Here is a 16,768-nt window from a genome sequence, read left to right as displayed (position 1 = left end):
GATTGAGTGGTTGGGTCGGTGAGTGAGTGAGTGGGTTTAGTGAGTGGGTGTCTGGATGAGTTAGCGGGTGGGTAGTTGGGTGGGTACTTGGGTTGGTGGGTGAGTGAGTGAGCTGGTGTCTGGATGGGTTAGTGAGTGGGTGCGTGGGTGCGTGAGTATTCATGTTTTAAGGCATCATCAACATCAGCAGATAGTAGGAAACACAAAGCCCTGATTCAGTAAGCTGATTGTCATCAAGCATGTAGTGTGGTGTCAGCAGACGTCCACTTCACTGTAGGATATGTAACACATTTAGATTCTAAAAGTACCAATTCTAAGGAGATGATACAAGGGACCACTTTCTAAATGGCAATGTAATGTGTAGTGAAACCCTTAGGCATGTGAGCCATGACAATTTACTCTCGTCAGAGAGGTACTCGCAATACGTGACCTGGACTACCAGAAAATTGTCAGAATTCAATTTGTGTGGAAGCCGGGGTGGCCGAGTAGGTTAGATCGCCGACTTTGTGTACTGGCGATTGTGGGTTTGAATACCAACATGGAAATCATTAAATGTATTGGCCTGGCGTCCCCTACTCTCCAGCATGGAAATCATTAGACGTATTGGGGTTTCAGGCACTCGAACACTCTGACCAGTATTCTGCTCCAACCCACCCCCACCCCCAAATCCCTCCTTGTTTGGCCAATGCTAAACTTCAACTTCAATGTGCACTTTAAAGTCATTTTTTTCCCAAAAAGGGGCTGACCCACACCCCACACCCCTGGATCCGCCATTGATCTACAAATGTGTTTAGACCAGTCCCGGATCACCGTGGTTTCGTGCATGAATATATCGCCATATGAAATGCTACCGTTTGGGTACAACACACTGTAAATGCAAAACAAAATTACTTTAGAGAACCTTTAAACTACAAACAACGATGGTCGAGATTAGTCGAATCATTAGTACAAGATTAACATCATAAACGTTGGTCGTCAATTACAGATTTGGGCTTAAGAAATTCTGAAACAAATATATACATATGTGTATCTGGCGATTTATCAAAGAAATGGGGAATGTATTCACTAGTTAGCACAGTACAACAATGTGTCCTTACAGCCAGGATATCCACACCGACAGGATCTATGTACAACAGCTTCCTACAGTGTAGTGTTACAAGCTAATATCGCATGTCTAACATGTGCACAGGTTCTCACAGATCTGAATCCATGTCATCAATAGGGAACTCGCGTGGACGTTTTGTTGACAATAACAGCGCCCCACTTCTTGAAGTCACCTCCTTTACCACAACATCATTTTGTGACATAAATACTACACTACACAGGGGCGGATCCAGGATTTTGGAGAAGGGGGTGGGGGTGGGAGTGGGTGCACATAATTCATGAAGTACAAAGGTTAGGGGGAAGTACTCATCAGGGAAAGTTTTCGAGGGAGAAGGAGGTGGGAGTGGGGGGTGGGGGTGCTCGCCCCACCCCACCCCTCAATACACCGGAAGTTTCTCTTGCAAGATGTACAATCGGCTCGTATTGATACGGTCTAACATCCATATAAAAAAGTGACTTCGGGAACATATTTTACTGCTTCAGAATCCATGGACAGTGTCAAAGAGGAAGCGATCGGCACATATGACGTCATGTCACGTGATACTAGCTACTTCTCCTTAACGGTCGGGCGTTTCCGTAATTGCCGGAATTACGAGTGTGTCTTACACGTGTTATTGCGATTTTACAAACAATTTGTTCAATTTTAATTATCATGATTATGGAAGGTGACTTATTGAATGTTTTAACCCCCCTATGACAAAAAAGGATTAACATTCTCCTTTAAGTTGACATAATTTGTTCATGACTAATCTGGCATACATTAACTATAGCCCTGGGAAAATAAAAGATGTCCTTTACTTCCTTGTGTAGCATAGTTTCAACACAATTTTATAATTTCAACACTTATTCTCATGAAATGAAGCCCTCCCTTTTCCAAAGTGCTGCACTTCGCTTGACGTAGTTTATTTAGGTATTACTTTTAATTTCAACCCAAGCATTTATACATATTTCTTAAAATAGATGTCTATTTCATTTGTTTTTACCAATCAACTATAACTCAGTATATCCGTATTTCTACCGAATTTCCCTTGCCAGGAGGCTCGAGACTCCATAGGCTGATTGCCCAAACTAACGGGGTAGCGGGGTAGCAGCTAATGGGATCGGGTGGTCAGGCTCGCTGACTTGGTTGGGACAGGTCATTGCATCCTGCGTAGATCGATGCTCATGATGTTGATCACTGGATTGTGTTGTCCAGACTCGATTATTTACAGACCGCTGCCGTATAGCTGGACTATTGCTGGTGCTAAGCAACAAACAACCCACCGAACTAAATTTAAACATTAAAAACAAATTAAACCTTACCGGTTAAAGAAATCAGAGCTCACATTGTTTCAAAGATGTTTAATGTAATGTAGAGTGATTGAAAATCTGTGCATACACGTTCTGGATGAGATTCACTATGGCCATTTTGGAATGTGAAAGTGAAGGCTCATGAGTTCTGGTGGCCAGGAATCAGCAAGGCCATGGCTTTAGCTGTGGACAATATCCAGGTTGTCATGAAGTGCAGACAAAACCGAAACAAGCTACTCTGCACCATTGGGATAATGGCATATGTCCCTGGTACAGAATCACTATTGATTATTCTGGGTCATTTCAAGGACACAGGGCGGTAGGATAGCCTAGTAGTTAAAGCGTTTGCTCGTCACGCCGAAGACCCGGGTTCGATTCCCAACGTCGGTACAATGTGTGAAGCCCATTTCTGGTGTCCCCCGTCGTGATATTGCTGGAATAGTGCTAAAAGCGGCGAAACTCCCACTCCAACTCATTCACTCAAAGCTAACACCTATTGTTAAAGTGCATGTTTGTTCATCCACTAAATTCTCTCAGCAAAAGTCAGCAAAAGACGATTTGTAATAAAACGACCAAGTGAGTGAAATAGCTGTTGTCGTTAAATTTGTATTAACATAATAGAGTAATTTAATATAATCATAGGTTATGACTTCTCCATGTCCGCAGAGATCATCAAACTATTCTTGTACACCTTGTGAATGAATGAATGAATGAATAAATGCATGAATAAAAGTGTGCAAGTATTTATTATATTTTTTGAATGCTTCACAAGCCTCTGTAAAAATTCTATATAACATACCAAATTAGATACATTTGTTAAGCGCATGTAAACCATTCTGAACAGAACGTGTGTTTAGCTGTGTTCGGTGTATTTAGTGCCCATGGTTTGTATGCATCGGGGCGGTGGGGTAGCCTAATGGTTAGGGCGTTCGTTTGTAACGCTAAAGACCTGGTTCGAATCCCCACATGGGTACAATGTGTGAAGCCCGTTCGTGGAGTTCGCTTCTGTGATAATGCTGGTATATTGCTAAAAGCGGCGTAAACCTAAACTCACTGCATGCATCAACCTTTCTGCATGCTGAAGACTTTAACACCACTACAAGTATGGCAGTTTGGATCACGCCTTCGGGTATGAGTATGGTTTTACGCCGCTTTTAGCAATATTAAAGCAATATCAGGGTGGGAGACACCAGATATTGGCTTCACATATTGTTCCCATGTGAGGAATCGAATACAGGTCTTTGATGTGGCGAGCAAACGCTTTAACCACTAGGCTACCCAACCCCCCTTAGGATGACGCCTTTAATTGTATCACCCACAAGAAGGCATTATATTGTGAAAGGGGGCCTTGCGCGACCCTGTACGCACCCTCTGGATCCGCCTATGAGTCATGCATAGCTTCTGTTGAATTAGCGATCATTGTTTTCATTGAAATTTCCACAGTTACACAGGGAGCATTAATTTTCGTTGTGTGACTACGTCATGCTTTTCGCTAATTGATGTTCTGAAAATAAAATTCAAAATATGACGGTGTCACTTGTCTCATTCACCAAAAATGAACGTTTGCTTACTGCAGCCATTGACGCTAGGGTTCCAGGCAGTGTATCGTTTGGTAATTCATACCTGTGAGTTCAAATTATATCATGGCCAGAAACTGGTTATGGCATAGCTTTATTAACTAATAGCAACATTAAACACTAATTATGCATGACATATATTATTCTAATGAATTGTCCGGAGTCATAATATGGAGACATTCGTATCTACTGTTACAGAGAATATCACCGTCCTGTAGAGTCGTGAGAGTTTTAGGGTGCTGCTGCCCTTGATTCTTCTTGAACACGTGTCTGTCAGGCGTACTGCCTGGCCATCTCGCCACTAAGTTCTTACACAACGAGGCAATACGGTCCATCTTAGTACAACTACATGTTTCATTGCACCAGGTGCATACAGCAACCACTGCCAATATTGAACTAAATATTGCAACTAAACATATTCGCTATAGTATGGCCATGCCTCGACCACAACAGGTGGTGTCAGGAGCTGCTGAATCATTTCCCATGTGTCAGTATTCTGTCGCCGATAAGTACTTTCTACTTTGTAACAATACTGCCTGTTGTAGTGATTTGTTCAATCTTAGCAGGCGGTAGTTTGAAGGTGTCAAATATTTCTTCCGTTTTCAATGATATTGACAGGATGTCCTTACCTTATATTGAATTGCGCAAGTCTTGACGAAGGGCTGACTGCCAGATGCAACAAATGATTGATCACGACACAATTATAAACATGATTTTGTCACGTGTGGTGTCATATAATCGGTAGATTGATGGGTGCTTTCACACCGTGTGTCTTTGACAAGAAAATTAAGAAAATTCAAATTCAAATTGGCCTGCCAGCTAACTCCCCTTTATTATATTGGTCAAGACTGACTGAAATATACTAACGAAAAAAACTAACTGAGCATAACATAAAATTGCATTAAATAAAGTTATTTGAAAAGTTATAATAATAACCATAAAAACATGTATCAAAGCACTTTGCATAAAAATTGATGTCACCTATAACGCATGGCACGTGCACTTTGTGCACAATACACTTACTCACTTTTGGATCCTTTTTGACACCAAAAGTTCTTCCACATGATATTGAAAATTGAAGAACGTTTCGTTATTCTCTACACTCTGGATGTTGTGGCGAACACGTTGATTTCAATCGAAACTGCACACGTCAACGTGCCACGGCTTACAGAAAATCAGCGTCTCCGCGCGGTGGATATGCTGGAGACTGGAATGGCCCAAAATGAAGTGGCCAGACATTTTGATGTCCATCGAAGCACGATATCATCTCTATGGAGACGTTTTCACCACAATGGGTACCCGAGAGATTTGCCTCGGACTGGCCGTCCAGGCGTGACGTCGCGTCAGCAAGACAACCACATTCAGCTAAACCCATCTAAGGAATCGATTCCAAACTGTCAGTGGGACTGTTCGGACCGTTCCTGGCTTCTATCAAACCAGTTCCAGGACTGTATGGAACCGAAAGGGAGCACAGCATCCGGGCCCGACGGCCTGCAATACGTCAAATTTTGCTCCAACGTCACCGACAGGCACGTCTGTCTGATGCAGACAGCATCTACCGTACAGGAGACAAGGTTTGGACAGTGTTTTGTTCACTGACGAGTCGAGATTTCATCTGGACAGATCAGATGGCATGGCAAAGGTATACAGACAGCGAGTTGAATAGTATGCTGACGCGACGTCGACAGTTCGGTGGCGAAAGCGTTATGGTATGGGGGAACATCACATCTCATGGTTGGACACAACTTGTCATTGGCAATCTGACAGGTCTGCGATACAGGGATGAAAGATATTGGGCCTCATGTGCAGTAGTTTATTCAAGGATAGAAACGTAACTTCACGCTTCAGCAGGATAATGCCCGTCCACATGTAGCGCGTGGTTGTGACAGATTCCCTGAGACAGCAGAACATTCCGGTACCCCAATGGCCAGCTGTTTCTCCGGCTTGGGATGAAATGGACAGACGTTTACATCAAGCCCAGAATCAGTCATTGACGTCCGCTGAATTGGGACAAGCGTTGGTTCATACATGGAACAACATTCCCTAAACTTTCTTCCAACGCTTAGTACCGTAATGTCAACAAAACTGTTTTCATCGCACGAACACAGCGAGATTTTTTAATAAAGCTCTGAACTAGTCGAATTCGGTCCAAATAATTTCACTTTTGTCATGATACTTATGAACATAATTTCATTCATTTACAACCTCCAAAAAAGGGAAAACATGAAACTTGTTAATCAGCTTACATTGCAAACAGTATACACATGTTACCATAGTTTAATGAAGTGAATCAGTGACAAACTTATCAAACAAACAAAATCGATATCATATGGTTCACACAAAAACAGAAAGGGAGCCCATGGTACAAGTGAAAGCAGGCCACTTCGTCCGCTACTTTTGTGGTCTTCGCAAAATATATTTGATTTATACTGCTTAAATAGCTTTTAAATGTACCACCAAATGCCTGTCTCAGAGATTAACTATAATCCTTAAATGGTCCATGCCCTCTGTGGCACTTGGCAAATTAATTGATCTGGGTCAAGATTCCCTGTATGGCAAGCGAGCGTTTCTTATGTCCCTGTATGGCACATGTGTGTTGCAAGCCGTAACTGATTGAGGGTAGATCATTAACACCTTTGATCAAACTCATTAGATAGAAATAACACCAATTATCAATTACCATTCAGGTAAGTATTTACAAAGACGAGAAACAGAACAATTTTCATGCATTAAATTACAATACAATGATAAACATATATCATTCTCAACTGACCGCCTCCGTGGTGTAGTGGTAAGAGCGTCCGCCCGGAGAGCGGAAGGTCGCGGGTTCGATCCCCGACCGCGTTATACCAAAATACATTAAAATATGGTACTTGTTGGCCCCTGCCTGACGCTCGGCATTAATGGGTACAACAAGGACTGGTCGGCTCGGAGTCAGTATAATGTGTCTGAGTGGGGTATTCATGCTTCACTGCGGCATGATATCTCAGTGGGCTAGCACTATAAAACCAGCTTCAGTCTAGGCTAGTACAAGCAGCCGCACATACACATACACACGCATGCACGTCGTCATATGAGCGAAATATTCTCAAGCACGACGTTAAACCCAATTTCACCTCACCTCACCTCACATCAATCTCAACTGCATTTGAACACCATATAAACAAAAGACAGGTATGGCTGAATGTCTGTCTCACACATGATGTACTGCAAACCAAGCCTGTGTTGCACTTGTACATGATATGTGACAGACGCAAATGCCACAGAGGGAAACCACCCCTACATTAGTCAAATTAAGTCCAAATGATTTCATTTTTTCTCATGACACTTAACGAACATACTTTCATTCATTTTAACCTCCTAAATATTAAAAACATGAATTTTGAGCAAAAGTAAATATTCTCGCCATGGGCCAAACTGTTTTTCGCCCATGGGCGACATTTTTTCAATAAAGCTCTAAATTAGTCGAATTCAGTCAAAATGAGTTAAATAGTGTGTTATGATACTCATAAACATATATTCATTTATTTATAACCTCAAGTGCATGAAGTCTGAGCGAAACTAAACATGTCTGCCCATAGGCCATTGAGCGAGTTTAAATTTTGAAAGTTTTCGAAAACATGTTTTTTCCTTTTGTCATCCTTAGCATATATTCATGACTACTGCATGTTTAATTTTGTCAAATCCCTTGTCAGAAAGTTGCCACAGTGCGGAGAGCTTCTGGACTTTTGGGTGTCCAGAATTAAATTGTGACGTGTTGGGTTTACTTGGATTGAAATCAACTTGCCATTCCTCTGCCCATTTAGATATTCTTGATAAATCCTCATTTAAACAACCTGCAGCTATTTTGGGGTCATGGACTATAACATAGAGCGACGTATCGTCCGCGAAAAGTCTTATGTTACTCTAACTTGCTATTAATGTCATCAACAACATCATTTATGTAAAGTATGAATAATAGCGGTCCAAGAACTGATCCTTGAAGGACACCTGCTGCGCTGGAACTGGTCTAAGGTCAGATTTATGACCATTTATAACAACGCGTTGACATCGATTTTCTAAGTAACTTTTAATCCATAGTAACAAGTTGCTGTTTAAACCATATGATTCAAGTTTATGAAGTATACCTTTGTGCCAAACCTTGTCGAAAGCCTCACTAATGTCACAGAAAACGGCCCTGACTTCCTTTCCCTCATCCATTCCTCTGGCTATGAAATCGTACAGCTACGTTAGTTGATTTGTAGCTGAATCACCCGACATGAAACCAGATTGGAAGTTCCTGATTAAGTTACTATCTCTCAGATAATTAGAAACATATTTAAACATGTATTTTTTCGATAATCATTGCAAGACAATTTGTCAGTGCTGCGGATCTATAGTTACTGCTTTCGTTTATGCTACACTTTTTACGAATTGGTACGACAGAAGCTTCTTTCCAGATTTAGCTTTATAGTTACATCGACGGATAGGAGAATATCGCGAACATCGTTGACCGTTATGGTTATTCATGATTAGAAATTATCAGTTTTCTTTGAGAAGGTTAGGAGGTTTTTGTCCGTGTTTTGGACCCTAGCTTGTTTGGGAAAATAGTCATTCATTACTTCAGAGATATCCTCCATACTTTCATAGATGACATCATTATAATCTATTGGTGGGAATCGGCTGATGTTACTTGAGCCGTTTAAGTAGTTTTAACTAGACGCCACCAGACCTCTTTCCCATGTGTTTCACTAATAGTGCGATCAATGTTCAAAATATGATTTTTCTTAGCGGTTCTTACGGATGATACAACACTATTTCTAGCTTGACGGAATTTTGCGCTGTCAGAGGGGAGATCGCGTTTTTCAGCAATTTTGTGCAGCCGGTGACGTTTCTTCATTATTCGACGAATTTCACTAGTAATCCACGGCGAATCACCTGGACTGATTGTTACGGTTTTGTTTGGGATATGATCATTACAAACATCGATAAAAGATTCCGAGAACTTATCTGCATTGTCGACATTTTGGGATAAGAATTTTTCCCAATCTACATTGGATAAGCATTCAACAAATACATCGTTGTTCATCAGGTAAAACTAAAGTTTTTTCTTTCAAAGTTTATATCGTTAGAGAGTTGTTCCTTTAATAGTACATACGAAGGACAGTGATCGCTGCAAACAGGGTCTAAAATGCCGGATCTGACTACATTTTTAACATTTGTTACAAGAATAAGCTCAATCAGCGTCCTAGAAGTCGGTGTAATTCGATTAGGCTCGTCAGTCAGTGTTAAACCAAACATATTTTTAGATTATCAATTTTGGACTTATTTTCATTAAAGGAAAGTTGAACACGAAAATAAACCTTTTTGTCTTGCACTTTTTCATCATGAAAAATGTTTGTCAAGTAGTTTTATATCCAAACCCGTACATATATCAGAAGTAACTAATTTATTTTTTGCGTTATATCAATTCATATTTTCAACATTTACCGAGAGTTCTGTGTCCACAATAAACACAACATGGCTTGTGTCCTTTGGAAATGACGTCATTGGTGCCCAAATGATAAACGAATGACGTCGTTAGACCTTATTAGACCCATTTCACGTGGTGCAGGTATAGGTGTGGTTCTTGTGTCTCGATGCGCAGGCTACTGTTTTAATCCACCCGTTGCCTGGCCGTCAGCTGGCTATGTCATCAGTTCTACACTGTAATGACGTTGCAGTTTGAAAAAACGTATACATTATACTAAATGTGTTACCACGTAACCAAATTGCATAACATTCAACCTGTGTCGGTCGCCTTTTCAACGGTATCTTTTTTCACAAAAACTAAAATGTGCACTACATGTAGCTTGCCATCGGCAAATGTGCCGGCATTCTACGTTTGTTACTAAAATTCCTACTTAAATCGTACAATATGTCCCTCCTCTTCCACCTTCACTTTGATATCGATACCATATCCATGTACATCACGAAAATAAATGCAATTTGCTCTTTTGAACTCTGTTTGAAATTCGTTTTTCTATATCACCCGTTCATTGTAGATCAAATATACTGAAAATTACATGCATCGTAAATCTCGCCAGTTTTGACACATTACTACATCACCATTCACTGCGTTTTGCGTGTCTTAATTCAAATGTCAAATTGTACTGGGAGAATTGAATTTAAAAGAAACAGACCTATCATTGTGATCAGCGGTAGTTTTGTTGTTGTATGATCAAATCACTAATGCTCGTTCTGAAACATTGTCGATGAACCGAGAATCGCTGAGAATGTTTTGGAAAATACACTTGCAAACACAGTTAACGTCAAAGTGAATTTTCAGCCATATTACAGAGTGTTTATAAAATCACGTCACATGTATGTCGGCTATATTTCGCCCATAAAATCAATATTGTATATAGTTTAACACCATCTTCCTGACACGAATCCCTGAATTTCTCATACAGTTCAAAATAAACTGACAAATGGACTTTGTCACCAATTCGAAGTGTTTCACTGAAATCGAACGAAATATATCAGATGCCGCGCTGGGAAAGGACCACTTGTTTGAAATGTATACAAAGCCAATCTCAGATTTTACACTGTGTATCCGCTCGCCTACTTGCTTGTTGCATACACATGCTCATTAGTTTTGGAACATGCATGGGAAAGGTATCGTAGCAAGCGATAGTTAAATAAAATAGGTGTATTCGATTGATTTTCTAGATTCATCACAACATATCATGGTTTCTGAAAGCGTGACGCCATGACTGACGCAAACTCACGCACAACGATGACGGTACCTCTCTTAATTTCTGACTATTTCCCTTGGTCACAATGAAAACAAGAAGAAAATAACAACCAGCAGACTGGCAGAATTTTCGGACTACTTACATGTCACATTTATGCATATACGTTGCTTGAAACAACGAAAATTTCTTCGACAACTCCGGCGTACTCGTGTCAGTGAACACGCCATTTTGAAAAAGTCGCTTCCCGATAGTGATGTCATAGGGACGTCAACATTGTTATACATATTTGGTATTTTCATTGAGGTGAGGTTATGAATGAAAACACACACGATCAATCTGTCCTGCTGCTTACATTTTCTGTCCTTTTGCTTCTTTCGAACTTTTTTCACGTGATTAATTTCAGTATTATTATCGTTTGATTTGGGACTAGACAGTAGACCAGTTTAAAATCAAGTGGCACCAATTACGTCATAATCAAAGGGCGGTTTAGCTCGGCAAACAAAGGCTTCATATTGGCATAACATTTCAGCACTTATTTTGAGGGTTATACTTACATTGTAAGAAAAATGAGTGGATATTTTCAAACATTGGTATTAACTAATTAAAACAGTTCACTTTGATTCACAGAAGAATAAATGTGATTTATTCGTGTACACTTCCCCTTTAAGGGCATCGATGTTGAAATCACCGGTTATAATAGTTTGTAGATTTAAATCTATTGCATTGTTTATGGACTGATCAATCAATTCCCAGTAAGCTTCGCTTTTATCAGCGCGGTAAAATGTAACAATTAAATATTTTACTATTTTTTGATCTGATCAAGCTTCAAGCTCAAGTACTTATAGATGATTCATTTCTTTAACATAAGATTATTCTTAACGTAGATTGCGACCCCCACCCCGTGTTGGTCGATCTTTCCTTATTGGTAAGTGAAAGCCGGGTATAGAAATATAGTAACTATATCATTTCCTCGTATAAAGGACAGAACAGTAAAACACGTTTCTCATCTTCAACCCAGGATGAAATGTTAAAACAAAACCGGCGTTCACGTGGTATATTTTGACATTTTCCTGTTTCTATATTGCATAAGCACTTCTGTGAGTTCTGATAATAGCTGATTCAGGTAGGCTTCTCCTTTACACTCGGACTTGAATGTTCTGTATGGCCTTAACTTGTTCCCTCAATTATGACGTGTAGATTGATCAACTGCTAATGTATGGTCCATGGGTCCTTGTAATGGCTAAATGCACTATTTCTAACACACTGAGATAAAAGTCTACCCTCAAGGAGTGTCGCTGTGTGGCATAAGCGTCCAAGGTTTGATTTTTGTAGTTGGTCGGTTATTCTATGGTTCCAGGTTTTCATAGTTTGCAGCCCACATGGAAATACGTTTGTTGAGACGTCTCTGTGGCGTGTTCCTCGTCGTGGTCCAGAGTCTGCCAGCTGCTGCCCACTGTGTGACGCCCGGTGGCTCCCATCCACTCTCTCCATTCACATCTGCATTCGGTGTATACCCCCCGAGTCCTAGGAATAAACGTATTGCTCTGTGGTGTAACGCATTTTATCCACAGGAGATACTGCTTGTGTGAGATCAAACGTTTGTAAAACCTACGTTATTAAGCACAAACAGTGATACTTAAGTTGAAAACTTTTAATAAAATTTGAAACAAAAATATACATGCAATACATCCAGCCATAATCTCGCCCTACAGATCAACACAAAGTATTGTTATATGAACCTGCATAGCTATAAACTTATAGCTTATGGATGTATCAAAAGTGATAAAAGTTATCTGATAGTACAATTTGAATAGCTACAACCAAAGCTTAGACGTACTTATCGGCCATGAAGCATAGTTTTCAAACACTTTAACATAATGTTATTTCATCAAATATTTGTGTGAAGCTTTGATTGACCATATCATTGACATTTAGCTCTATTCCTATACTATATTAAACATTAGACACCAAATAAGTTGTTTGGATTTCATATCAGTACAAATTTAGTCCTCCACTAAGTACATGTATATGTAGTTAAACTACAATGGCGGCCGTTTTGGCGGCCATTTTGAATTCTGGGTAATATCTAAAAATTATAACTTGCCGTCACTCTAAAGTAAAGTTGTTTAAACAAAATAATGTTAACTGCCATTAAATAAATCACCCTCACACATTTCCATGAAAAGTCGGAGAATCGTTAAAATACCCCTGTCTCAAAGAATAAGCTGTAACAAATTAAATTACCACGATATGACCATACAAAATGACTTGTTGTGTGCCCAAGCAATCACTCTAGGAGAAACAAGTGTCAAAAAACATCAAAAGTATCAACTTTGGATGTAAATGGAAACATTCGGTGTTCATTTTTATGTAAATTTATGTGCCGAGAAGGCAAAACACGACAAAACAAAATGGCGGCCAAAATGGCGGCAATTTTGATTTTTGTTTCAAAATAAAATTATGTCAAATAATTTCTACATCCTTTAGCAGTACACAAAAGTCAAAATGAAAGTGATCAGATTGATAGTAGTAAAACTATCAATGATTAACTTTGAGGTGTTGTCGGGCAGCAAACCAAACGTGACGAAAATGCTCGCAGACCCCCACCACATATAATGACCTGTAAAACACCCCTGATACCACAATCTGAGAGTATTACAGGCCTTTTCATCAGTATCAAACAAAATCAGTACTGGGGAGGCTACGATTTGAAGTTTTTCAGCTGCCTCCTCCTGGACTATATAATGAAATGTATGAACCTCTAGTGACAGAAGTAACAGACAAAGCAGGAGTGATTATTTTTAGTTTCGTATTTTCAGTTTCGTATCATATTTTTAGTTTCGTACCACTGGGCTGTGGCTATAACAAACGATATCTTCCAGGAGATACCATTTTGACAGTAGATTTTGTACCATGCCCTGACATCATCGAGTACATGACTCACAATGCTATGACGCCATAAACGTGATGACGTCACAATGCTATGGCATCGCTGCACTGCAAGTCTAATGGTAGTACCGTGTTCAGAGATGTACATTTTTCATTGAAAACTAATGAAGAGTGATTTTTAATTTTTTTTCATATTATAGAATCTCACCCTCGTGTCTTCTGATACCAAATATATCAATAACCGTTGGTAAAAGTTAAAATATCCTCTGATATTCGTAACTTGATCAACTCGTGATGAAATAGTTGATATCAAAAGACACTCAGGTAAGATTGTCTAATACTCGTTAGTTCCCCACAGATGTACTGTAGTTTAGAGTTGACCATACCATAATATCATACAGCTTGGTATACACACTGAAAGGCAAAATTTCGATATGAGAAGCACAAAAGCTCTGTTTGCAGAATTCAATCCGTTTTTTGCCATGATATTATAATTCAAATGTTCAGTCAGCTAAAATCCTTGATAGTTGTAGCTTTCACATACTTGTAGTCTGGACTCACCGCACAAGAAACCGGTTCCACAGCTTGGCACTGAGGAATTTCGAAATGAACAAATTTTGATCTGTCTTGCTTGATGATAACCTTGTTGTCGTTTCATTCAACGCAGATAACATGTCCTTTAGGTCGTCATCCTTTTCTGACAGTAGAACCACGTCATCAGCATATGCTTATATGCTAATACATTCCCTGCCTATTTTCACACCTTTTCCAGTTGCTTTTATTCCCATTATAAGGTCATCTATATATAAAATAAAAAGAAGTGGGGAGAGTAGGCATCCTCGTTTCAGCCCTCTGTTAACCTCGAACCACGATGTACTGTTCACATATTCTAACCATATTAATGCTTGGAAATAGATGTCTTAGATGTTTGCTATGCATAATTCAATGTCTACCTTTGACCCTTAACTTCTGATTAGTATGTTAATGTAATACATACTGTGAAAAGTGAGTGAGTGAGTCAGTTTAGTTCGACGCCGCTTTTAGCAATATTCCAGCAATATCACGGCAGGGGGCACCAGGAAAGGGCTTCACACATTGTACCCATGTGGGGAATAGAGCCTATCGGCGTGACGGGAAAATGCTTTAACCACTAGGCTAAGATTATGATTGTTATATGTATGTATCGTTTATGATTATACCTGTAATTTATCATGTAATTAGGGGCGGTGGGGTAGCCTGATGGTTAAAGCGTTCGCTCGTCACGCCGAAGACCCGGATTCGATTCCCCACATGGGTACAATGTGTGAAGCTCATTTCTGGTGTCCCCCGCCGTGATATTGCTGGAATATTGCTAAAAGTGGCGTAAAACCAAACTCACTCACTCACTATCATGTAATTATGTATTTCGGAGTGTTTTTCATTTCAATACAAAGAAGAGTATATACAATTAAAGACCTCATGCCCAGTAGCAAGCCTTTATTGACTTCATACCAACCTTCTCATGCCCTGTAGCAAGCCCTTGTTGACTTTATACAGACCCGCATACACTAGACTACATATTGAATGTGTATTTCTGTGTACATACCGTAGTTCGGAAAAGTGCAATGTCACTTTTTAGTGTGCTGACTCTGCAGATTTTCGGGGAACACTTCACAACAATAGTTTGGTAAATCTGACGCCTCTGTCAGTCAAGCCTGACGTGACTTGCGACGTCATGTCTCTATAGAACTATTTACTGTACACTTATGTTGTACTGACAATGCGGGAATGTGAACTGGCTAGTCATGTTTAATACGTTTCAGTTCATCAGGCCAAGCAATACCTTGTTGAGTTAGTTGTGCTTATCACTGTTTCAAACGTATGTGGATCATAGGTGCCCGGATCCACATCACTGGCCCTCGTGTCTTTGCGAGGATTAAAGATTAAAAAAATAATTTTTGAGATGACCCCCGACTCCAAATGCTTCACAGTACAATGCATGTCATGATTTATTGTACTGTGAAGTATTTTGAATCGGGGGTCATCTAAATTTTAAAAAAAATCTTAATCCTCGCAAAGACACGAGGGCATGTGATCCACACTGCCTGATGTCAGTATCGATGTCAGTATCTATTAACAATTGCAGCTCATATAAGGTCCTTCTATCATCTCCTGGTTAAAGCGTTTGCTCGTCACGCCAAAGGCCCGGTTCGATTCCCCACATGGGTACAATGTGTGGAGCCCATTTCTGGTGTCCCCCGGCGTAATAATGCTGGAATATTGCTAAAGGCGGTGTAAAACCAAACTCACTCACTCACTCACTCTGTCATCTCCATTACCATTTTTTAAGTATAGTCAACATAACTACCCCTGCAGCTACAGTACATTTAGAAGACTTATACATTATATTTCCTTGTGAATACTTCAATATTTTACAGAATTTTTTTGAGAAGGATGCAGTTCTTATAAAAAAGAGTTTCAGTTTGATTGACACTTGAACAAAAATTGTTCAATGAAACACCAAAGCAGTATTAGCTGATATACTCTCCATGCATAAGATGTCATACCAAAGCAGTATTAGCTGATATACTCTCCATGCATAAGATGTCATACCAAAGAAGTATTAGCTGATATACTCTCCATGCATAAGATGTCATACCAAAGCAGTATTAGGTGATATACTCTCCAAGCATAAAATGTCATACCAAAGCAGTATTAGGTGATATACTCTCCAAGCATAAAATGTCATACCAAAGCAGTATTAGGTGATATACTCTCCAAGCATAAAATGTCATACCAAAGCAGTATTAGGTGATAAGAAAGGGCACATGACTGAAAGAAAGGGCACATGATCTAAAGAAAGGTCACATGATCTAAAGAAAGGGCACATGATCTAAAGAAAGGTCACATGATCTAAAGAAAGGTCACATGATCTAAAGAAAGGTCACATGATCTAAAGAAAGGTCACATGATCTAAAGAAAGGGCACATGACTGAAAGAAAGGGCACATGATCTAAAGAAAGGTCACATGATCTAAAGAAAGGGCACATGACTGAAAGAAAGGGCACATGATCTAAAGAAAGGGCACATGATCTAAAGAAAGGTCACATGATCTAAAGAAAGGTCACATGATCTAAAGAAAGGTCACATGATCTAAAGAAAGGGCACATGGTCTAAAGAAAGGGCACATGACTGAAAGAAAGGGCACATGGT

Source organism: Haliotis rubra, unplaced genomic scaffold (assembly GCF_003918875.1).
Source record: "Haliotis rubra isolate DU_JTF1 unplaced genomic scaffold, ASM391887v1 Scf7, whole genome shotgun sequence".
Classification (NCBI taxonomy): domain Eukaryota; kingdom Metazoa; phylum Mollusca; class Gastropoda; order Lepetellida; family Haliotidae; genus Haliotis; species Haliotis rubra.
This window is presented reverse-complemented; position numbering follows the sequence as displayed.